Source organism: Chiloscyllium punctatum, chromosome 36 (assembly GCF_047496795.1).
Source record: "Chiloscyllium punctatum isolate Juve2018m chromosome 36, sChiPun1.3, whole genome shotgun sequence".
Taxonomy (NCBI): Eukaryota; Metazoa; Chordata; class Chondrichthyes; order Orectolobiformes; family Hemiscylliidae; genus Chiloscyllium; species Chiloscyllium punctatum.
This window is the reverse complement of record NC_092774.1, coordinates 29,023,193-29,047,523: the sequence shown is the minus strand read 5'-3', so window position 1 is coordinate 29,047,523 and position 24,331 is coordinate 29,023,193. Positions and strand designations below refer to the sequence as shown.

The window sequence follows — 24,331 nt, the reverse complement described above, 5'->3', positions numbered from 1 at the left end:
GCTGGAGGGGGGGGGAGGCCTTTCTGCTGCCCTGAGTGCGGGAAGTCCTTCAGCAATTCCTCTGCCCTGCTGAAGCACCAGTGTGTCCACACCGGGGAGATGCCCTCCAGCTGGCCCGAGTGTGTGAAGAGGATCATGTTTTCCTGCAACTTGCGGAAGCACCAGCGGGGGCACCAGCGCTCCCAGCAATCAGATCCTACCAGTGACGCTGCCTTTAGTCACCCTCAAGGACTGAACCTCCTGACAGTTCTGACAGTGGGTGCAGTGGGAGAGTAGGTGGGCTGTTTTTGTTTTCTGCTGGACTGCAATTGACTCCCCCACCCCCCACAACCACAACCCCATGGTGACTCAGGGTTAGCACTGCTGCCTCATGGCACCAGGAACCCAGGAATACTTCCACCCTTGGGGGTCTGTGTGCAATTTATGGAGCGTAGGAAAATGGATCTGAGTAGGTTACTCTTCGGAGAATCAGTGCAGATGTGTTGGGCTGAAGGACCTGTTTCCACACTGTAGGAGTTCAACCATCAAATGAGCTTTGGTTTCATTGAAAACTGCTGCTCATTGAGCCAGGGACTGCACATTGCCAAATGAAATGATCCAGAGAAACCTACGACTGCAAGACCATCGGAGCAGAAGTTAGGCCATTCGGCCCGTCAAATCGACTCTGCCATTCGTTAGTGACAAAAGTAGTGTATATGAGATTAGGTACAGAGTGCAAACAGGCCATTTGTCCGAACAAGTCCACACCGACCCTCCGAAGAGTAACCCATCCAGACCCATTTCCCTCTGACGAATATACCTAACCCTATGGGCAATTAAGCAATCGACATGACCTGAACATCTTTAGACTCTCGAAGAAAACAGGACCACCCAGAGAAAACCCACGCAGACACTGGGAGAATGTGCAAACTCCTCACAGACAGTCACCCAAGGCTGGAATCAAACCTGGGTCCCTGGCACTGTGAGGCTGCAGTGGTTACCACTGAGCAACTTCATGTTGCAACCCGAGGTAGGCAAGCAGGAGGATGAGAGAATACAGCAAGCCAGGCAGCACCAGGATGTGGCGTCGTCAACGTTTTGGGTATTAACCCTTCTTCAGGACTGAAACGTTGAGTTCTCTGTGAGAAACGAATTACGGGAATGTTGCTGGGGGTTGGAGGGTTTGAGCTATAGGGAATGGCTGAATAGGCTGGGACTGTTTTCACTGGAGCATCAGAGGCAGAGGAGTGACTTAATAGAGGTTACAAAATCATGAGGGGCATGGACAGGGTAATAGACAAGGTCTTTTCCCTGGGATGGGGGAGTCCAGAACTAGACGGCATAGGTTTATGGTGAGAGCCGAAATATATTAAAGGGACAACTTCTTCATGCAGAGGGTAGTACTTATATGAAATGTGCTGCCACAGGATTTGGGTCAGGTGTTGTCAAATGGGACTAGATAAGTTTAGGATGTCAGGTCAGCATGGACCAGTTGTACCAAAGGGTCTGTTTCCATTTTGTATGTGTCTCTGACTACTGGTCCTGATGTAAGTTTAAAATAGAGTCCAAGCAACTTTAAATACTTCAATCTTGTTGTGCTCACCTCCTGCCAAGTTTAAACATGCTGAGTTGGACAAAGTATCCCAACACTTCAACCAAACCCAGAGTTGAAGAAGTCAGAAGTCAGAACATCGAGGGGACCAAAACTGATCACAAAATTCCAGGTGCAGCCTCATCAACGTCCTGTATACCTACAACATAACTTGCCAACATCTCTACTCAATTCCCGAACTGATGAAGGCCAGTGTGCTGAAACCTTTCTTCACTGCCTTGTGTACCGATGTAATCATAGATATAGGACCTACTTTACACTGATCCACAATCCTGCTTCTGGGAGCACAGTGACTAATAGGGAAGGCAAAAGGGAGATTGGCCTTTAAATGGAGTATAAAAGTAGGGAGGTTATAGTGGAGGTTTTGATTGAATCAGTTCAATCAGCTGACAGTGGATCTGAATCACATGTAGATCAGACCAGTTTCGGACAGCAGGAAACCAGATACGTTCTTACAACAAACCACAACGATTTCATCAGTCGACTCTAAATTCCAGATTTATATTGAATTCAGATTCCACCTTCTGCCGTGGCAGGTTTTGAACCCAAGTCCCTAGAACACTACCTGGGTGAATAGTCTGGTGACAATAAAGTCGGCCATCGCCTCCCCTGAACACATTGGCTTATTCTGTTTAGAGGTAACAAAGGAGCAAGAGGTTTCAGCAGCTGCTAAGTTGTTGATATTACACAAGGGAACAGCAGCACTCTCAGTAATGGCACACACTGAAGTCTGTGTCCTGTATCAGAGGAAAGGGCTCGGGAACCAGAAGATGTAGGAACAGGAACATGCCATTCAGCCCCTTGAGCCTGCTTCTCCATTCAGTAGGATTCTGGGTGATCAGGCATTCCCCACATTCACTTTCCTGCCCTTTTCCTGCAACTGTTCATCCCCCAACTCTTCACGAATCTATCGATCCTAGTTTTAAAGTGACATGAAGGCTGTCAACAGAGTTACTGAGGTGGGGGTGGGGGGCGGGTGGACGGGGGCTCAGGTCGAACTTGGGGACTAAAACAATGGCTTCACACTTCACAATATTTAACTAAGGGAATGTTTATGGTTATCCAATGCTGGAAATTGGGCAGGCATTCAGATGAAATTATTGGTAAATTATGAATGAGAGAGGAGTCAGAGAGAAGTGGTGTTCAGGCACAGTTGGATATCATCAGTATAGATACCAACACCAGCAGCTACGGTTAAACAAATCAGAACGGAAGACGCGAAAAGCAGACCCTCCCAGAGGATAGAGTGATGTTGGAGAGGGTCAGTACTGTCATTAACCCTGATCAAGGCGGGAGTAGGCCACTCGGCACTTCGAGCCTGCTGCAATATTCAATAAGATCATGGCTGATCTGAATTCAACCTCAACTCTACATTCCAAACACATCCCCGACAATCTTTCATCCACTTGGTTATCAAGAACCTATCTACCTCTGCCTTAAAGATTTTGAATCCACTGCCTTTTGAAGAAGACACACAACCCTCAGAAAAAAAAAATCATCCTCATTTTTGTCTTCTACATTTAAAATATGACCCTGTACTTTCAGATATTAAGATAGGGACACAAGCTGCATTCAAATACTACCTGTGAACAGTTAATTATGTCAAAGTGCTTCACATGAACATACTGAGAATTCCTTTAAAAATCACAAGACCGGAGCACAGATTGGGACAGGTGACCAAAGACTTGGTCAAAGGGACAAATTTAGGGCAATCTTTTAAACAGGTTCAATTTCCCAAACATCAAAGGACAAAGACGTGAACAACAAACACAAAATAGCAAAGAATGGGAAACAACAGTGTAGTCATAATGTCACAGGATGAGTAATCCAGGGAACATGAGTTCAAATCCCACCACAGCAAGAGGTAAGATGTGAATAATTCAAATCATAAATGGGGAACACAAAGTAAGTCTCAGTATGGTATCGATGGCACTGACGTCAATTGTCCTAAAAACCCATGTTCATCAATGTCCTTTCAGGAGGGAAACTGCCATCCTTGCATGGTCTGACTTACATGTGACTCCAGACCCACAGCAACGTGGTTGACTCTTAAACTGCCCTCTGAATTGGCACAAGCAAGACACCTTGCACTTAGGGATGGATAACATACATCAACCTTGTGAAAGTGTCATAACAGAAATTGCTGGAGAAACTCAGCCAGTCTGGCAACACTGGTGGAGAGAGAGAGAAAGAAACAAAGACAATATCCTGGCTTGAGTCCAGAACAGTTGTGAAGAAGGGTCACAGCACTTGAAATGCTAACTCTGCTTCTCTCTCCACATGTGCTGCCAGTCCTATTGAGTTTCTCCAGCATTTGATGCATTTTTGTGTTTCAGATCTCCAGCATCTTCAGTTCTTCATTACACTGAATTAGGAAAGCTCAAATCCCATAAAAGGGTAGAGCAGAAGGACTGGAATTACTCAGTAAGTCTGGCATCAGCTATGGAGATAAAAACAGTTCGTCCTTCGGGTCATTGAATGATCTTACATCAGGGACAAACTTTTGGGGAAGCTGCAAGAATAAAAGGCATTGGTGTAACTTCAACATCTGGGAGAACTCTCTCAGCCATGGGGGTCAGGCTGACTCAGCATTCTGGTCCTGTTCATTACCTGTTAAATTCTCCATTTGTTGTTCTTGTTATATTTCTACATGGTTGACACATTCCTATGTTTTAAAATGAAATTGCAAACAGACAAGAATTTTCCATGTAAGTAATCATACATTAGAGGGTTTGGAACGTGAATGTAACTTTTAAACAGGAAGTATTTATTCATGCATGGGGTGTGGGCATCGCTGGCAATGCCAGCATTTATACCCATCCTTAACCACCCTGTGGTTGGTTGGAAAAGTGCATGAATGTGTCTGAGATTGTCTTGAACAGCACAGCAATCTCAAAGATGGGTGTGCTCAGGTAGAAGTACCCTCCACTCCCACAGCCAAGTCTGCATTCACTTCAATTATAGATGCCATCTAAACCTCCCAGGACAAGGACAGCATGGGATGACAATCACAATAAAGCTTCCTCTACTCTTAAATTTCAAGTGAAGCTACCTCAACACTGTCCCCAACAAACACTGCCAAGACAGAGACTGCATTGAGTTAGATACAGAGTAAAACTTCCTCTACACTTCCCCATTCATACAGTCCCAGGACAATGACAGCAGAGGGTTAAATAAACAGTAGAGCTTCTTATATTCTGACTGACATTTAGTACGTCCTACAACAATCCACAAGGAAAATTCAGAACTGTGACTGCCATCTGGTACTGAATTCACACATCCTAATGGGAATGACAGCAACAGAAAATCATGTCGTGACACACAGATAAAACACACACAATGTACAGCAAAACTAGACTGTTATTGGGATCAAAGACATTTAAATGACAGGAGACATAGTCCCTGCAGTGATCCGAATGTGAGCTGAACAAATTTCGCACTTGAACAATATTCTCTGGGAATGCAATGTCCACCTCACCGCTGTCTATTCAGTTCCTCTGCTCTCGTTCAGGGCTGAGTTGCGGATGACCACATTGTGGCGTGGGGGTCAAGAGGTTGGACAGTTAAGGTCAACTTGGATTGAGTCCATCCTTTTTCATGCCAGTGAGGTCGAGGGTCGCTCATTTACTCAACTTATAATCGGGGACAAGGGGATGTCAGGCTGGGCTTCTATCAGTTTGAGTTTAGAAGAAACAGTTGATCCGATGGAGCTGTATAACATCTGGAGAGGACTTAATGTAAATGTAATGTCAACTCAATTCTAGCCAGAGACTAGTCTCTCATTTAAGATAGGAGAGTTTTGTTTTTTCTCTCAAATGTTCTCTAGTGTTTTAAATTCACTTTTTAAGATAGCAGCATGTGGTGGTGTCACGGTGGTTAGCACTGCTCCCTCACGGCATCAGTGACCTGAGTTTGATCCTACTTTCGGGCCGACTGTCTGTGTAGAGTTTACACATTCTCCCCTTGTGTCTGCGTGGGCTTCCTCTGGTGCTCTGGCCTCGTTCCACAGTCCAAAGGATGTGCAGATGAGGGTGGATTGACCATGGGAGATGCAGGGTTACAGGGATTGGGTAACGAACTGGGTCTGGGTGGGACGGTCACTCAATGTTGACTCGATGGCCTGAATGACCGAATGAGGTGGACATTGCATTCCCAGAGAATATTGTTCAAGTGTGAAATTTGTTCAGCTCACATTCGGATCACTGCAGGGACTATGTCTCCTGTCATTTAAATGTCTTTGATCCCAATAACAGTCTAATTTTGTTGTACATTGTGTGTGTTTTATCTGTGTGTCACGACATGATTTTCTGTTGCTGTCATTCCCATTAGGAATTGGCCAAAGCAATCAATAGTATGCACTTGCTTTATGGTTACCAACATCAAATTACATTCATGGTTTTGGTTATTTAATCTTTTACATTATCGTATTCAACCAACTACAGCATTTAGAAACTTGCTTAATTACAATATTCAATATCTGCAGAGTACTTTTTCTTTTTGTCACGACCATTATCTTGAACTCTGACGTGTGACCTCTCATTGCTGTCAAAGTTCCTTATTTATCCCGACATTGTCATGGTTTTACTTTGTCGAATGTCTTCCTGGCTTTTGCAGTTAAGACCCTATATTCTGCCCTTGTCAACATTTTCCCTTACAATTCTGTACTAAGGATTTCATGAAAAACCTCAGAGTGTGGTGAGACTGCGGAACTCACTACCATAGTGAATAGTTTGGGTGGAAGACACGACAACTAAGGCTAAGCAACCCAATACAAATGAATGTCACTGTCACTAGATTCACAACAGAGTGAAATTAAAACATGCAATGTCTCTCAATTTCTCAACTGTTCCTAACCAGACTTGATGAAGAACAGATCTTGCACCTCAACATTATAATTTAAACAAAAACCAACAATTATAAATATGGCAAATTTTCTAGGGCAAAGTTAAAGAAGATAATCTAATTAATAGCAATGATTCAAATCCTTTGATCAAGTCCCCTACCATCTCAAAGACTTAAACTTAAGTGGCAAATTAAGAAAGAATTTTTTTAAAACTTACCAATTCAAACAAACAGTTTCCAACAATGGATTGCCAAGCCTTTGTGCAATCCTTGGACCATTTACTGTTTCACAGACACGGAACTGTAAATCTAATTTAAAAGTCACTGTTGAATGTGAACAGACATCCCAACATATTGAGCCATTTTTTACAGGCTGGGACTCATTCCCAGAAAGAGCCAACAATTCTTTAACTGCACAGTAGAATCTAGGGAGAACAGCTCCTGGGCTCAACAAGCAGCAACGCCCAATGGAAGCAGTTGGCGGCGGGGCTGGGCGGGGCAAGGGCATAAAACAAAAAAACCCACTGACTCTCCCACAGCACACACACTGTCAGAATGCACAGGGGCTCAGTCCTGGGAATGAGCCACAGCAGTTTCGTGAAGTGAACCACACTTGATGAACAGATCTTGCGCACCAGTATGAGAATTTAAACAAAAACAAACAATTATGAATCCGGCAAATTTACGAGGGTAAAGTTAAACAAGATAATCCAGTTAATAGCAATGATTTAATCCCTTTGATCAAGTCCTCCACCATCTCATAGATAGAAACTTAAGGGGTAAATTAAGGAAGAGAATTTTTAAAATTATCAATTCAAGCAAACAGTTTCCATCAATGGATTGCCAAGCCGTTGGGCAATCCTTCGATGATGCGTTGTTCACAGGCACATAACCGTGAATTTAATTTCTAAGTCACTGCTGAATGCGAATGGACACCCTGAAGTATTCAGCTGTTTCTTACAGACTAGAGCTCGTTCCCAGACAGAGTCAATAATTATTTAACTGGACAGAAAAATGCTAGAGAGAACAACTGCTGGTATCAATGAGCAGCAGCGCCCACTGGAAGCAAAGTTGCAGGGGTGGGGGAGCACGTCAGCATAAAACAAAAAAAAACGACCGACTCTCCCATTATAAGCACTGTCAGAATGTGCAGGGGTTCAGTCCTCTCAGTGACCCACAGCAGTTTCACCAGCAGAATCAGATTGTTGGGAGCACTGGTGTGCCCGCTGGCGCTTCTGCAAGGTGCAGAATGATGAGAACCTCCACTTCCACTCGGGGCAGGTGAACGGCCTCTCCCCGGTATGGCCCCACCTGTGCCTCAGCAGGTGGGAGGAATTGCTGAAGGCCTTCCCGCACTCTGGGCAGGAGAAGGGCCTCTCCCCCATATGGACCCGAAGGTGGGATGCCTGGGTAAAGCCCTTCCCGCACTTGAGGCAGGAGAACGGGCTCTCCCCGGTGTGGACCTGCTGGTGCCTCAGCAGGGCAGAGGTATCATTGAAGGAGTTCCCGTACTTGGAGCAGCTGAAGGGCTTCTCTAATATATGGACCCGGCGGTGGATCAGTCGGACGGAGGAATAGCTGAAGGCCTTCCTGCATTCGGGGCAGGAGAATGGCCTCTCGCCTGTGTGGACCCCCTGGTGCCTCTGCAGTACCGAGGAATTGCTGAAGGTCTTCCCGCACTCAGAGCAGGAGAACAGTCTCACCCCGGTGTGACTGCGCCCATGAGTCTCCAGGTCAGATGGGAAATGGAAGCCTTTCCCACAGTCGCCACATTTTCATGGTTTCTCCACGGGACGGGATTCCTTGGGTTTCTCCATGACCGAAGCTTCAGCTGCACACAAACGCGTGTACAGCACCTCCCTGCCGTGAATTCCATTTCCCAGTCTGTATAACTTTTACTGGCTCCACAATCAGAGTGCTGCAATAGTCGGGTCTCTCTTCCACTCTCACTGATGCTGAAAACGTACTGAAAGAGGAACCAAAAAGCTTGGTTCCTTCTCACAGAATCATAGTCGAAAATTGTTACAGTCCCGATGGATTCAGTGACTGCCAGACATTGACGTGAAATTGAGGACTGCAAATGCTCGAGAGTCAGAGTCAAAGCACAGCAGATCAGGCAGCATTTGAGGAGCAGCAGAGTCAATGTTTCAGGCAAAGCTCTTCATCGATTGATATTGAAACGTCCGTCTTCAGATCTTCAAATAATCTGTAAAAAGAGATTACAAAAGTCATTACTGTCAGTCCAGGTTAGAAATTCCAAACAAGCCATTCTACTTTCTGCAGAACATTCTTTTCTTTCCCCACAAAATTGAAAGCACCATCCCACCCCTTCTCACCCATCTATTCTCACACCGCTCAAACTAATCCTCCCGACGGTACTGATTCAGGATCTTACAGAGACCGAAAAATGAAAACATCAAGATAGACACCTCTGAATTTTGGATACCTCCACCCTGAAAATTAGTATCTCTCACGACATCTGGGAGTGAGTAAGTCTGATTTTGGGAAGCAAAAAAAAAAGTGTCTATTCAGGCTGAACCTTCAATGCAGCCTCTTGAGAAACAACCAGACACGAAATGGTTAACATCTGGGGAGGTGGAAGTGGGGAGATGGAGGAAATGTGATATCAAGGCATTGGCACCGACACCAGACAGAAACTGAACACACAGGCGTGGCAAACATTACAGGCAAGACAGAGTCATGGAGATACACAGCACAGAGGCAGGTCCTTCAGTCCAACTCATCCGTGCCGACCAGATAGCCTAATGTAATCTTGTCTCATTTACCAGCACTTGGCCATATCCCTCTGAACTCTTCTATTCTTATACCCATCCAGATGCCATTTAAATGTTATAATTGGACCTACATCCATCACTTCCTCTGGCAGATCATTCCTTACACTTGCCTGCCTCACCTCAAATATGTTATCCTCCTGTTCTGGACTTCTCCCATCCCAGGGAAATGACCTTGTCTATTTATCCTATCCATGCCTCGCATGACTCTTGAAACGTCTGTAAGATCACCCCTCAGCCTCTGGTATACCGGGGAAAACAGCAATGCACTGTGTTTACTTTTAGCTTCACACTCACTGCACCTTACTCCCGTATAAAACATTGTTTCCCTCCCCCACACTGTCCATAGGAAAAACCAAGAGTGCTGAGACTCTGGAGTTGGGGGAATGCCACGTAGAATTCCTGCAATGTGGAAACATGCCATTCAGCCTAACAAGTCCACACCGACCATCCAATGCGTAACCTATGTGGACATATTCCCCTAGCCCATTCCACTACACTTACTGCACACTATGGGCCCATTTAGTATGGCCACTTCTCCCGAAACTGCACACCTTTAGATGTTGGGAGGAAACCAGAGCACTAGGAGGAAACCCAGCAGACACGGCAGGGAGAATGAGCAAAATCCACACAGGCAGTCGCCCCAAGGCTGGAATCGAAAGCGGATCACTGGCACTGTAAGGCAGCAGTGTGAACCACTGATCCAACGTGCTGCCCATCTGTGCAGACAGAGGTGGGGGCTGGGAACTTTGTTAATTGTACCACACAGTGGATTGTTGAGTAAGGTTACATCTCACGGGATCCAGGGAGAGCTAACCAACTGGGCACAAAATTTAGAAGCGCGTTGTTGGAGATGCTGGAATCCTTCCTGAAAACAACAAATGCTGGAGATCACAGTGGGTCAGGCAGCGCTGTGCTACTCTATGATTGGATGGTGTGGATGTGGAGATGATGCTTCCACTTGGAGAAGGGTTGAGGATGCCAAGTCATTGAGGGCATTTAAGACAGAGATAGGTTCTTGATTAGTAAGGGGTCAAGGGTTATGAGGAGAGGGCAACAGAATGGGATAGAGAAACATATCAGCCATGATCGACTGGTGGAGCAGACTCGATGGGCCAAATGGCCTCATCCTGCTCCTGTGTATTATGGTCTTAAAGCTGGGCAGATGACTTAAGGGGTTCTCACAAAGTATTTCAGAATCCTGAAGAGGAGTTGTTGGACTCTAAAATTTAATTCTGCTTTCTCTCCACAGATGCTTCCAGTCCTGCTGAGTTTTTCCCGTGTTCTCAGTTTTGTTTCAGATTTCCAGCATCCACAGTTCTTTGTCTTATTTATCAAATTCATTTCTTGCCCTTCCCAAGTGTCTGGAACTTCATCTCCCTGATCTACAAACTGTTCACTTACCCTAGAAATGACCACTACCTCCTTATCAAAGTAGATCCCTTTGTTGCAAAATGATTGTTCAATTCTGTGACCAAAATTATTGCATTCGTAATTACTTACACCAGGGACTCACAATATCTCAGGCAAGAACACAGCTAGATTGTTTCAGACAGTACATTTATGTGATTTGATGCAATTCCCTCTTCCCGACTTTACCAGCGTGTTGCAGGGAATGGAGGGTTTGAATTAAGAAGAAGCTGGGACATTTTTCCAATGGAGCGGAGGAAGTTGACAGATAACTTTAGAGATTTTTTAAATCAGGAGGGGTATAGATAATGTGTCATTTCCAGGAGGCTCAGAATATTTTATTGCTCCAAAAGGTGTAAAAGGGGGTCCACGTTTCAACAGAAATCGAGCAGAGCTGAGAACAGACAACATTTAACTCTGTGGGAACAGGGAGATCAGAGGACAGAGAAATCAGGACCTGAAATCCGAGCTAAAGCCAGACTACCATGTTATCAGTGATTTGATTAGTAGTGCCCACCCTCTACCTTTACTGAGCTTCTCACTCGACTTGAATGCCAAGTATCCCTTCGATATTCCGGATCCAATCCTTGTCATTCTGAAGCCACATCTCTGTAAGGAGTCTCAGATCATAATTATTGTCTTCAACGTGTGCAGTCAATTAATTTTCTTTTGTTACAATGCAGCACCCATTCACAAACTGAGATTTTAGTTTTATTTTTTGTGATTAGAATCCAGTTTGGTTGCTCGTACATTTATTCTCCTTGTCCCTTTCTATCATTCTCTGGTGTTTGGTTTCCACATCACTACATTGCTCACTGGCCTTGATTTGGATTGGCTGTGGAAAATTGCCCAGTGTCCAGGGATGTGCAGGTTAGGTGGGTTAGCCATGGGAAACGCAGGGTTATCGTTTCAAAGTAATAGAAGGACGAGGCCATTTGGACCATCGACCCTGCTCCGCCATTCATTAAAATCATGGCGGATCTATCAATCGTCTCAGATCCTCCTAATTGCATTATCTCAAATACCCTTAATTCCCTTACCATGCAGAAAACCCATCCAAACGTGTCTTAATGAATCTGCCTCTACTACTTCCTTGAGCACAATATTCCATTAATTTACCATTAACCGCATAGGTCCTGCCCTGAGTTGCCTCATCAAAATGCAACAGCTGATATTTATCTAAATTAAACTCCATCCACTACTCCTTGGCCCATCGGCTCATCTGATCAATTATAATTTATATTAAACTTTCTTTCCTACCTTATTCCCTAAAAGCTGAAAATCTCCTTCCCACACTCTCGCCCTCCATTCTCACATTGTTGAATCTAATCACGGATGTCCTCATCCTGAAGGGTTTGGTTCATGTTGATTAACAGGCCCACATTCAAGGGGGATCTAACTGAAACGTACAGAACATTGAACGGCCTGGACAGAGTGGACACTGGGAAGATGTTTTCACTGGGAGGAGAGACTAATACCCATGGGCATAGCCTTAGCATAAAGGGAGAATGGAGATTAGGAGAAATTTCTTGAGCCAGAGAGTGGTGAATCTATGGAATTCATTGTCACAGAAAACTGTGGAGGCCAGGTCACTGAGTATGTTTAACATTGAGATAGAGATGTACAGCACAGAAACAGACTGTTTGGTCCAACTTGTCCACGCCGACCAACTATCCCAACCCAATCTTGTCCCACCTGACAGCACACGGCCCCATATCCCTCCAAACCCTTCCTATTCATACACCTACCCAACTGCCTTTTAAATGTTGCAATCGTACTAGCCTTCAACACTTCCTCTGGCAGTTCATTCAATAAACATACCATCCTCTGCATGAAAAAGGTGCCCCTTAGATCTCTTTTGTATCTTTCCCCTCTAACGCGAAACCCATGCCCTCTCGTTCTGGACTCACTCACCCCAGGGAAAATACTTTGTCTATTAATCCTATCTATGCCCCTCATGATTTTATACACGTACAGTTACGACGTTTAAAAGACATTTGAATAAGTACTTGAATATGAAAGGTTGGAAGGTTTATGGGCTAAACACTGGTAGGTGCGACGAGTTTAGTTTGAGAACATACTCAGCATGGACTAGTTGGATAAAGGGTCTGTTCAGTGCTGTCTGACTCTGTGACTGATCTGTACTAGTCTTAAAACCATTTTCTTACCTCCCCCCATAAGCATCTACTTCTTTGTTGTTCAAAACTCAGATTAAATTAGCCTTGAATATGTTCAATGACCCCACTTCTGAACTCAATTCCTCTTCGTAATATATCATTTGCCTTGCTCATTGCCTGCTGCATCTGCCCAACAACTGGCATTGACTGGTGTGGAGGGACTCTGAGACCCATTAGTACATCCATACATCATTCCTGATGAAGGGCTTGTGCCCGAAACGTTCCCTGTCCTGCTCCTCAGATGCTACCTGACCTGTTGTGCTTTTCCAGTGCCATATTTTTCGACTTTCACCTCTAGTCCTCACTTTCTCCATATTCCAATATATCACCATTTATACAATGCACTGCTTTTTTTTTTAAACAACAAAGGCTATGATTTCACATTGCGGCACTGCACTTGCCACGTGTTTGTCAATTGAGACACAGACCTGGACCAACTTCGGGAAGAGGCAAAAGACTGAGTTCTGAACAAAAACCATAGCGCACTCAAAACGCCGGCTCTGTTTACCTTTCCACAGATGCTGCTCGACCCGTTGGCTTTCTGAAGTATTCGCTGTGTTTGTTCTGCACAAATGCTGCTTTCCATTAAAGAACTTCAATCCCTGTCCTCTGGTAACTGACCCAAGTCAGTGGCAAGAGGTTCTTCTGATCATTAACCTGCCCATTCACACCACGTCTTCTCCCATCATTGCCAACAGCCCCTGGAAATCTCCAGTTAACCTTCTTTGCTCCAAAGAGAACATTCACAAACTTGGGAATGTCTCCACAAAATGAATATTGCTCACCCCTGGACATGATGCAAGTGTTACAATGGGGCAGAGGTTTTGGCAAAATATTGTCAGTTAGCAGGTAGAAAAATGTTCAGGAAGTAAAACACAAATCCCAGTCTCCAGCTTTGTGAATCTTTAGAAACTCTTTGGGAAGTGGAATTGGAGGAGAACTGACGGACTGAGCAGAGACAGTCCAGACACCGTCCCCTTGTTTAAGAGGCTGATTGACTCTGATATTCTCGGGACATGAACTGACCCGAGACATTGAAAGAATTCTCTGCACATCAGGAATTCAAACCCATTCTCGGCTCGGAGCCAATGAGAAAATTCGGGAAGAGGCAAAACACTGAAAGGCTCGGAGTGCGATGGTCCCGGTGTAGGAGAGCTCGTTCCTCGTGACATGGATGTGCCTGCAGATGGTGGGATCAGACTGTCCCCATGTCTCCATAATGAATGTCCAAGGTTCTATTATGGAAAAGTAAAACTGATAGAAGACAATGGTAATTTTGGGCGGGGCAGGTTGAATTATGAATCGATTAGTAGGTTCCTCAAAGACACTGTGCAGCCACTGCTCGGATTTGTCTCTGTGGAGCAATTGGTCAGCACGTTCAGCTATTAATCGAAAGGTTGGTGTGTCGAGACCACCCAGGGACGGAGTGTTTCTTGATCTCGCTCCTACCGCTTTCTTGGCTGCGAAAGTGCACCTTTTTAATGGATTCAGGAAAATGTTTCCCAAACATTCTTCTCCACTTCTCCACAAATCTTCTCCACTGAGGAAGCACAAAGGGGTTTCTGAATTGATTGAATTTCTAACGTAAAGGACTGCGGATGCTGAGAATCCGAGACAGAAAGCGAAACTGCTGGAAAAAATCAGCAGGTTTGGCTGTACCTGGATGAGGGAAAAAACGAGTTCTGAAATGTTGTCTCTGATTCTCTTTCCACAGATGCTGCCTGACCTTCTGAGTTGCTCGTGCAATTTCTGTTTTTGTTTTTAACTGAACATCCATTTCATCTTTCGGGATGAAACACCCAGAATCGCCATTTGCAGATATTTAACCCTTTCGAAACCTGTGAAGTGATTGGATTCAAACAAACTCTGCAATGATTCACTCTTTTTCAGTTCCACAGGCAGAGAGACCTGGGAAATGAAGCTGTCAGTGTGGTTCTGTATTGGTGGGCCGAGTGGTGAATGCGATGGACAGGAAATCCGTTGCGGTTTCCCCACGCAGGTGTGAACCCTGCCGACGACAGTTGAGAAACGTCGTCAAAAAGAAAGAGAGATTGCTCCACGGTTTTTTTAAAGATGTAAATCAGTGGAGGGATTGAAGTATTTCAATCACATTGGGACTGGTCGGGAACCTGTAGCCCACTGCCTGTCAGGGTGGAACAAGCAGATACCCACAGAGCTGCTATTGAGGCGATGAGCCAAGAGTTTGGAAATGACATCGAACAGTGAGGGGCGTGAAGTCGTGATCGAAATGAAGCAGGCACCTGAGGACAAAGGTGTTTTATTTGCCAGTGAAAGATACTGCTTCACAAAGTTGGGACTATGGAAGGGAAGCAGTGATGGTGATTATCTTTGGCTGTTCACCTTGTGAATGTTCCCAATGCTGCGCATGTCCGTGTTAACGTCAGAACTCTGCAGCATGGCGGCGTCAGGTACGCACAGTGCCAGGGGCGCAATGGATGACGCATCTGACTCCACCTACCTGTTTGAAATGCAGCTCACAGCTTCTTCACACATCCCAATTAATCTTTCTCATTGTCCTGAAGCCGGCATACGGTGTGAATTCCTAATCTGCAGGAACGAGATTCCTTTCACTGTCTCGCGTCAGTAAGTGTCCCTGAGAACATCAGAGTCCCGTCACAGCGCTGTCAGAGGAGGGGAAGCTGAAAGAGACCCACACGCTGCTCACGGGCACATTTCACTTTCCCCAACACACCGCCCCAAAGACTGCGGCTCTTGGGAGTGGAAAGGGAACAAACACCAAAACCCAGTCTCACCTTTGTAAATCTTCAGGAAATAAGAAAACTGTTCATCCCTTCGGGTCTTCCATCCTGGGCAGACAGCGTTGATTTTAAATGGCTGTCCAGTCAGTGCCGATTCGTTTTGGCTGAAAAAATCTTCCTTATCTCATCCCAGCATTTCTTGTCACAGAGACCTGTGCGGCAGAGTTCATGTATATATTTCCTTGTATGGTATTTTGTAAATAACATTCATTTGCTGGTTGTTTGTATCGGGTATTTCAGGTTCATTAGCCGCTGTTTAAGTGAGTTGGTCGGCTTGTGGGCTACCATGATGCTGAGGGGTTTGAGTTGTCTGGATATTATTTCCCAGATGTCTTTAATGTAATGTGGCTCGGGTTTCTGCAGACACTGTGTCTGCTTGTGTCATTTTGTGGATGTGAAATCGGCACATTGGGTTTATTGGGTACGCAAAAGTGAGGACTGCAGAGGCTGGAAACCAGAGTTTAGATCAGAGTGATGCTGGAAAAGCACAGCAGGTCAGACAGCTTCCGAGGAGCAGGAAAATCGACGTTTCGGGCAAAAGCCTTTCATCAGGAATAGAGGCAGGACTCTTCCAGGCGTGGTGAGATAAATTGGAGGGTGCTGGGCCTAAGGTAGCAAAGAGTACAATCGGTGAATGGGGGTGGTGACAGAGGTGACAGGTCAGAGAGGAGGGTGAAGCGGAAAGCTGGGAAGGGAGATTGGCAGGTCGGACTGGTCCTGAGGACAGCGCTCAGCTGGAAGGTTGTAACTGAGGTAAGGTGGGGGGAGGGGAAATGAGGAAACTGGTGAAGTCCACATTGATGTCCTGGGGTTGAATGTATCCAAGGCAGAAGTTGGGGCGTTCTTCCTCCAGGCATCGGGTGGGGAGGGAGCGGCGATGGAGGAGGCCCAGGTCCTGCAAGTGCCTGGCAGAGTGGGAAGGGGTGTTGAAATGTTGGGCCACAGGACAATGGGGTTGATTTTTGCGGGTGTCCTGGAGATGTTCCCTCACGCGCTGTGACTTAATTCTGCGAGGAGGCTCCAGTCTCCCCAATGTAGAGGAGACCGCATCGGGAGCACTGGATACACGAAAGGACTTTGGTGGAAGCCTTCGAACTTCTGTGACCCGGGTTCGATTTCCGGGCAGGGAAGCAATTTTCAGTAGAGTTGTCAGACTTCACGCATGTCTCCCTGGTGGTCTAGTGGTTAGGATTCGGCGCTTTCACCGCTGCGGCCTGGGTTCGATTCCCGGTCAGGGAAGCAATTTTCAGTGTGTTTTTGGCGACCCATTCTCCTTGAATGCGCTGTACTGTTACTTATTGGTCTTCGTAGTCACTGGGTGTTGCAGCGTGTAGTGGTTCGTTGAAATAGTGCCCTCGTTCCGATTTGTTTGTATGTGTAGGGATGATTACTTCTGTAGCTAAGTAATTGGTTCGCGTGTGGTGTTTTCCTGTAGAGGCTGTTTTGAATTTATCATTGATTGTTCGCTCTCCTGTGACATCTAGAAATGGCACTTTGTTGTTGTTCTCCTCTTTTGTGAACTTTATGCCAGTAAGGACATTGTTGATGGTGTTGTAGGTTTCCTCTAATTTGTTTCATTTTTTGATGACAGACGTGTTTCATGGGCATTTCGTTGATTTGTTTGTAGGGCTTGTTACTGAATATGAAGTGGGTGGTAAGGCACAGTTCCACGAGTTGACAGTGTTATCTTTGCTGCTGAAGTTGGTTCTGTGTTTTTGTCTTTAGTTCTTCGAGTAGTGTCTTCAGTTTTCTTTGGTCACGTTGATGTTAATGGATGTGAACAGGGCTGTTATGTCAAAGGACAATATTATTCCATCCTCTTCTATCTTCGTGTCTTTGGTGTTCGGGAATTCTTGGATGGAGTAAATGGAGTGGCATGAATCTTCGACTTGATGTTTTAGTCCTCAGTGGCGGCCTTTGTCTAGTCTGTATATTGGTGCTCCAAGTAGTGAGACTATGGCCTGAGGGGGGCTCCCGGTTTGAAAAAGAGGAGAACAACAATAAACTGCCATTCTTAGATGTCACAGTAGAGAGAACAGTCAATGGAGAACTTCAAGCTAGCATCTACAGAAAAACAACACACACAAACCAAATACTTAACTACAAAAGCAATCATCCCAACACCCACAAACGAAGCTGCATCAGGACATTATTTCAACGAGCCACGACACAAAAAGCACAGAGAAACTACGAAGAGCACAAGAGGAATACGTATATAGTGTATTTATGGAGAACGCGTCCCCAATAAACCCATTCCGCCGATTTCTCATTGAAGCTTCCAAGCTGACACTCAAAAATTCGGTTCTGAAGCACCAATGGGTCCACAGAGGGGAAGCGGCCCTTCTACTGCCCTGAGTGTGGGAAGGCCTTCAGTGATTCCTCTGCCCTGCTGACACACCAATTGGTCCACACGAGGGAAGGCTGTTCTCCGGCCCCAAGTGCGAGATGGCCTTCAGCAGGTCTTCCCACCTGCTGAGACAACAGTGGGTCCACACTGAGAGGCCGTTCTTTTGCCCCGAGTGCAGGAGGGGCATTGCTCTTTCCTCCGACCTACTGGCCCATTGATGGGTCCACACGGTGGAGAGGTCGTTCAGTTGTCCTGTGTGCAGGAAGGCCTACAGCAATTCCTCTGCCCTGCTGAGGCACCAGTCCATCCACACCGGGGAGAATCCGTTCTCCTGCCCCGAATGTGGGAAAGTCTTTACCTGCTCCTCCACACTGCTGAATCACCAGCTGCACCACACGGGGGTGTTGGGGGGTGGGGGACAGTGGCGAAGGGGGGGAGGCCATTCTGCTGCGCTAAGTGCGGGAAGGCCTTCAGCAATTCCTCCGCCCTACTGAATCACCAATGTGCCCACACCGGGGAGATGCCCTCCAGCTGGCCCGAGTGTGGGAAGAGGTTCATGTTTTCCTACAACTTGAGGAAGCACCAGCGGGGGCACCAGCGCTCCCAGCAATCAGATCCTACCATTGATGCTGCCTTCGGTCACCTCCCAGGACTGAACCTCCTGCCAGTTCTGACAGTGGGTGCAGTGGGAGAGTTGGTGGGCTGTTTTTGTTTTCTGCTGGACTGCAATTGCCTCCCCTACACCCCACAATCACAACCCCATGGTGGCTCAGAGTTAGCACTGCTGCCTCATGGCACCAGGAACCCAGGAATAATTCCACCCTTGGGGCTCTTTGTGCAATTTATGGAGGGTAGAAAATAGATCTGAGTGGGTTAGTCTTCGGAAGATCAGTGCAGATGTGTTCGGCTGAAGGACCTGTTTCCACATTGTGGGAGTTCTCTGATTCTATGAGCTTTGCCTTCAGTGGACACTGCTGCTCATTGAGCCCGGGACTGCACATTGCCAATGAAATGATCCAGAGAAACCTAAGACCGCAAGACCATCGGAGCAGAAGTTAGTCCATTCTACTCTGCCATTCGTTAGTAACAAAAGTATTGGATGAGATCAGATACAGTGCAGATACAGGCCATTCGTGCCAACAAGTCCACACCGACCTCGCAAAGAGTACCCCATCCAGACCCATTTCCCTCTGACTAATGTACCTACCGCTATGGGCAATTAAGCATGGCCAATCCACATGACCTGAACATCTTTGGATGATGGAAGAAAACAGGACCACTCAGACAAAACTCACGCAGACATTGGGAGAAAGTGCAAATTCCTCACAGACAGCCACCCAAGGCTGGAATCAAACCTGGGTCCCTGGCGCTGTGAGGCTGCCGTGGTAAACACTGAGCCACTACAGATTGCAACCCGAAGTAGGCAAGTAGGAGGTTGGGAGAATACAGCAAGCCAGGCAGCACCAGGATGTGGAGTAGTCAGCGTTTTGGGTATTAACCCTTCTTCAGGACTGAAACGTTGACTTCTCCATGAGAAACGATTTACGGGAATGTTGCTGGGGGATTGGAGGGTTTGAGCTACAGGGAGAGGCTGAATAGCGTGGGGCTGTTTTCACTGGAGCATCGGAGGCAGAGAAGGGACCTAATAGCGGTTATAAAATCATGAGGGGCATGGACAGTGTAATAGACAATGTCTTTTCATTGGGGTGGGGGAGTCCAGAACTAGAGGGCATAAGTTTAGGGTCAGAGGCGAAATATATTAAAGGGACAACTTCTTCATGCAGAGGGTGGTACATATATGAAATGAGCTGCCAGAGTATATAGGTCAGGTGCTGTCAAATAGGAGTAGATTAATATCGGATATCAGGTCAGCATGGACAAGTTGGACCGAAGGGTCTGTTTCCATGCTGTACGTGTCTCTGACTACTGGTCCTGATGTAACTTGAAAATAGAGTCCATAAACTTTGAATAGTTCAATCTTGTTGAGCTCACCTCCTGAAAAGTTTCAGATGAATCCCTCTGAGAGATACTGTTTAAACATGCTGAGTTGGAAAAAGTATCCCATCAAGTTCAACACAAACCCAGTGTTGAAGAAGTCAGAAGTCAGAACACCAAGGGGACCAAAACTGATCACAATGTTCCAGGTGCAGCATCATCAACGTCCTGTATATCTACAACATAACTTGCCAACATCTGTACTCAATTCCCTAACTGATGAATGCCAGTGTGCTGAAACCTTTCTTCGCTGCCTTGTGTACTGATGTAATCAGAGATATAGGACCTACTTTAAACTGATCCACAATCCAGCTGCTGGGAGCACAGAAGCAGAGTAGTGCTGCATGAGTGTGCTGGGTAGATAACCCAGAGGTCGATGGGTACAAATCATGTGATGCTATTGCCCAATGTCTCTGTAAGCTGCTTTCATATGCAAAGGTTCTCTGCTCTATATGTTTCCTTTGCATCTGCTTCCCAAAGCTTCTTCAGTGGAGGCGTGGCCGCTGGAGCCCAGGAGTTCAACAACCCCCCGGAGCTGGGGGTGCGTAAGGCTGGAAGCTGGATTTGCTCAAGGCTTGTATTTTTAACTCATTTAAATGGTACCTACTGTATGGGACTAAGGTTTACATTAAAAACGGAGGATCATATCAGAGTGTTTATATTTAGCAGTGGTAGTTGGTAAAATGCTCTCAGAGGAGCACTTTCTATGATGCTGCATTTCTTGCCTTCTGCCCTTTCCCCATTTCTTCTCTCCCATCTTGATTTTATATTTTTTTGGTCAAATTTAATTTCATATTAATCAGACTTGCGATTCACTGTGTGCTATTAATTTGCTTGTTCGAATATTCTAAGTCAAAATTAATGCTGTCATTTAATTTCTGATGTCAGAGTTTGACACTGAATGTGCTGGTGTGAATACCAGTAAGTTGTGAAAATAAATCAAGAACTTGTGGTTTTTAACAAAAAAGAGCAGTTCACTGATATTCATGACATCGTCTCATTTGGGTGTGATGATTCAAATCTGACCAACAAACCGTTTCATGCAGTCATCCAATTGAATTTTAAAAATCTTTAATTTAATTAAAGAAAATAACTCTGGCAGGCTAAGATTTATGCAATCTATTTATAAGATTATGTCCATTGCTCGCAATATGGTCTCAACCACATTGGGAAATCTGGATGCCAACTAGCGGAACATTTCAGGGAACAACTCTGGGACTCTAAATCTAAACGACACACCACCCTGTGGCGGAACACTTTAACTCCCCCTCCCATTCCACCAAGGACATGCAAGTCCTGGGCCTCCTCCACTGCCAAATTCTTGCTACCCAACACTTGTAGGAAAACACCTCAGCTTCGGCTTTAGGACCCTCCAACCACATGGTATCAATGCAGTTTTCATCAGTTTCCTTATTTCCTCTCCCCCACCTTGTCCCAGATCCAACCTTCCAATTCGACACCAACCTCTTGACCTGTCATACCTGTCCACCTTGCTTCTCACCTATTTACTCCACCCTCATCTCTGACCTATCACCATCAATCCCTACCTCCATCGACCAATTGCACTCCCAGCTGCCTTCCCTCCAGCCCCACTTCCTTCCCATTTGTCTCTCAGCCCCCTTGGGCCACCTTTTATTCCTGATGAAAAGCTTATGCTCTAAACCAAGACTGTGATGAAGCAACATCCTCAACAAATAGGAAATAGCTCCCAAGTCAGATTTCATCCCCTCTTCTGTTTCCCAGTTCTTTCAGAAATAAGGAATGTCTTTTTCTTCCACTAGAAAGTGGTCTTCCACTTTGCGCTGTCTGAAGTGTTATGCCATACCACTACTTCAGACACCTTTTAAGAATCCTTTCAACCTGTTTTTCTAACAATTGTGGAGGTGACCAAAAGTAAACATTTCACTCCTCCTCAATGTCCCATTTCTCCTCCTATGAGCCATTTTGTCATGTTGTCTATGTTACAAGCAGCCGAGTGCACTTGGTTCCTGAATTGAAATTTGGCCATTGAAGTGAACAGGATTAATATTTATCGATGGCTAGCTGTGTTTGCACTAACTGTAATTATCCACCAATACGATGTCTTTTGTTCCACCAAAACTGGAAACAATGATCTGTGTTTATATTGCAGTCGGATGCAGAAAATCATCCCAGCGATCTTCACGTTATTATAGTTTACTGAGGCCATAACAGCATTGCGTGGCAGTTTGATGTGACGAAAACCTGGATGGCAATCTCTAGATTATGTTGTAAAAATATCGGTATCATGTTTTTCACACCCCGCGGTCACCTACTGAACCAACCGGCTGTGTTTAAATGCAGCGATGAACAGTCTGCGTTTGACTTCTCACATTGCGGGGAGCTGAGCATTTACCCAAACAATGGGCACACCACCTCCCTGACACAGTGTTCACAAATCAAACTGACAGCAAAGATTCACGTGTGATCGAAAGTTTCCGCAAAGAAGATTTGACACGACCGAGAAACGGAAAGAACATACTCCTTTCTTGATTTGAAATGTAAGAAGTTGATTGCAGTGAGCCTGACGTGATTTGAACACGCAACCTTCTGATCTGGAGTCAGACACGCTACCGTTGCGCCACAAGCTCACGATGACTGATAACCGCTATTCATGCTTAAGGGAAGTGATTGCACTACAATGATTTTATGTTCAAATCTGTTCTGTTTCTCCCCTTCTCTTCCAAGTGTTGGGCTTGTATTTCAATTTGCAGAAGTTGAGATGCTCTGGATGCTGTGATCCTGGGCAAACACAGGCTGGAGGACCTTCGGCTCAGAAAGATGCAGCTGGAAGCCGGGCTGCAGACACGTTGGGGGGAAAAGGGGAAAGTTAACTGGACACTCTATTCTGGGAGATGGTCATTTCTCTACAGACAAAGCCTTCTGACTGGGTCAGTGGACAGGGTCAGGAGGTGTCAGCACAGGTCAGACAGATAAAGGGGATCTGAGAGAGGTCTGCACGAGCGAGGAGCTAACTGGCAACGTGGTGGGAGTAAGAACAATGTTGGGGAGGGGGCAGTGGTGGTCAGGGAGAGAATAGTGGCAGGGATTGTCACCATTCTCTGCAGTTGGTAGCAGAAGACCAGATTGCATCAGTGTCTGCCTGGCGCCGGGATTTGGGAACCGGTGTGCTCAGGGCTGGAGAAATGGAAAAGGGAAGTTGCAGCAGGCGTGGTCTAACAATGTCAGGAGGAGAGAACCTCTGCTGAAGGCTCATGACAAATCAGAGCTTCAAATGTCTAGGTGGCATGGTGGCTCTATGGTTAGCACCACTGCCTCACAGTACCACGGACTTGGGTTCAATTTCACTCTTATGAGGCTCTCTGTGTGAACTTTGGCATGTTCTCACCTTTGTGTCTGCGTGGGTGAACTCTGGGTGCTCCAGTTTCCGCCGAGAGTCTAACCATCTGAAGTTAAGGGTGGATTGGCCATGCTGAAGGGTCCTGGGATCTGCAACCTAGGGTGGGGAAAGTGGGTGGTTGGTAGGTCAGTCTGAATTTTATGGGCCGAATGGCCCATAGGGATTATATGAATCTACCGTCTTAGCCATGTGTCTATTGAGAAACAATTGCCCCCAAGTTTGCTGTTGATGGAGTGGGTTCCAGTTCATGGAACACTGACACTATTCCTGGATAAGGTGGGATTTGTGCTGTCACTTTCCCAACCCACTGTCCCCATGCATTCTCTCTCTCCTCACAGTCTGTACTCACCAGATCTCTCTGCCCAGCCATTCTCTCTCTCCCCCTCATTTTCGGCCCCCCATTCTCTGTCCCCAAGTCTTTCTCCTCCCCTCCACTCTCTGTCCCCTGTCCATTTTCTCTCTCTCTCTTCCCCTACCCTTTGCTCCCCTATCCATTCTCTCTGCCTCTCTTCTCCCCCAGCCTCTGCGCCCCTGTCCATTCCGCTCCCCGCTCCCGCCCGCCAGCCCACCATCCTTTCTCGTACCTCGAGCCCTCTTTGATTGCTGTATCAAGCCCTTCTCGGGAAAGAGAGAGAATGGATGGTGATGAATCAACCTGGAAGACAGGGGTGCACAAGAAATGGCTGATTTTAAAATTGAGAACAGCTGAAATGATATATTCAGAAACATTGTTAATGTCTAAAAGCATAAAGCTGCAGACATGTTGCTGAAACTTGCATTGAATTAGGCGGGTAGAGTCATACAGCACAGAAACAGACTCTGCAGTCCAGCTCACCCATGCTGACTGGATATCCTAGATTAATCTCGTGACCCATTTGCCAGGAATAGACCCATATCTCTCTCAACCCTTCCAATACATATATCCAACCAGATGCCTTTTAAATGTTCTCATGGTACCAGCTTCCATCACTTCCTCTGGTAGCCCATTCCACACACGCACCACCCTCTGTATGAAAAA

At 46.0% G+C, this 24,331-nt stretch overlaps 1 long non-coding RNA gene and 2 other non-coding genes across 3 annotated transcripts; 1 reads left to right on the top strand and 2 right to left on the bottom strand.

Annotated features, from left to right (window-relative positions):
* Positions 1 to 7,142: 7,142 nt before the first annotated feature.
* LOC140460315 (uncharacterized) lies at positions 7,143 to 24,137 on the bottom strand. The gene is made up of 3 exons (XR_011953982.1): positions 23,898 to 24,137; positions 23,302 to 23,409; positions 7,143 to 8,639 (listed from the first exon to the last, which is right to left on the bottom strand). It is a non-coding gene; the product is annotated as an uncharacterized lncRNA (long non-coding RNA).
* Positions 16,760 to 16,831, top strand: trnae-uuc (transfer RNA glutamic acid (anticodon UUC)). Its single transcript has one exon. It is a non-coding gene; the product is annotated as a tRNA-Glu (tRNA).
* On the bottom strand, positions 22,472 to 22,543 carry trnaw-cca (transfer RNA tryptophan (anticodon CCA)). The gene has a single exon. It is a non-coding gene; the product is annotated as a tRNA-Trp (tRNA).
* Positions 24,138 to 24,331: the final 194 nt, after the last annotated feature.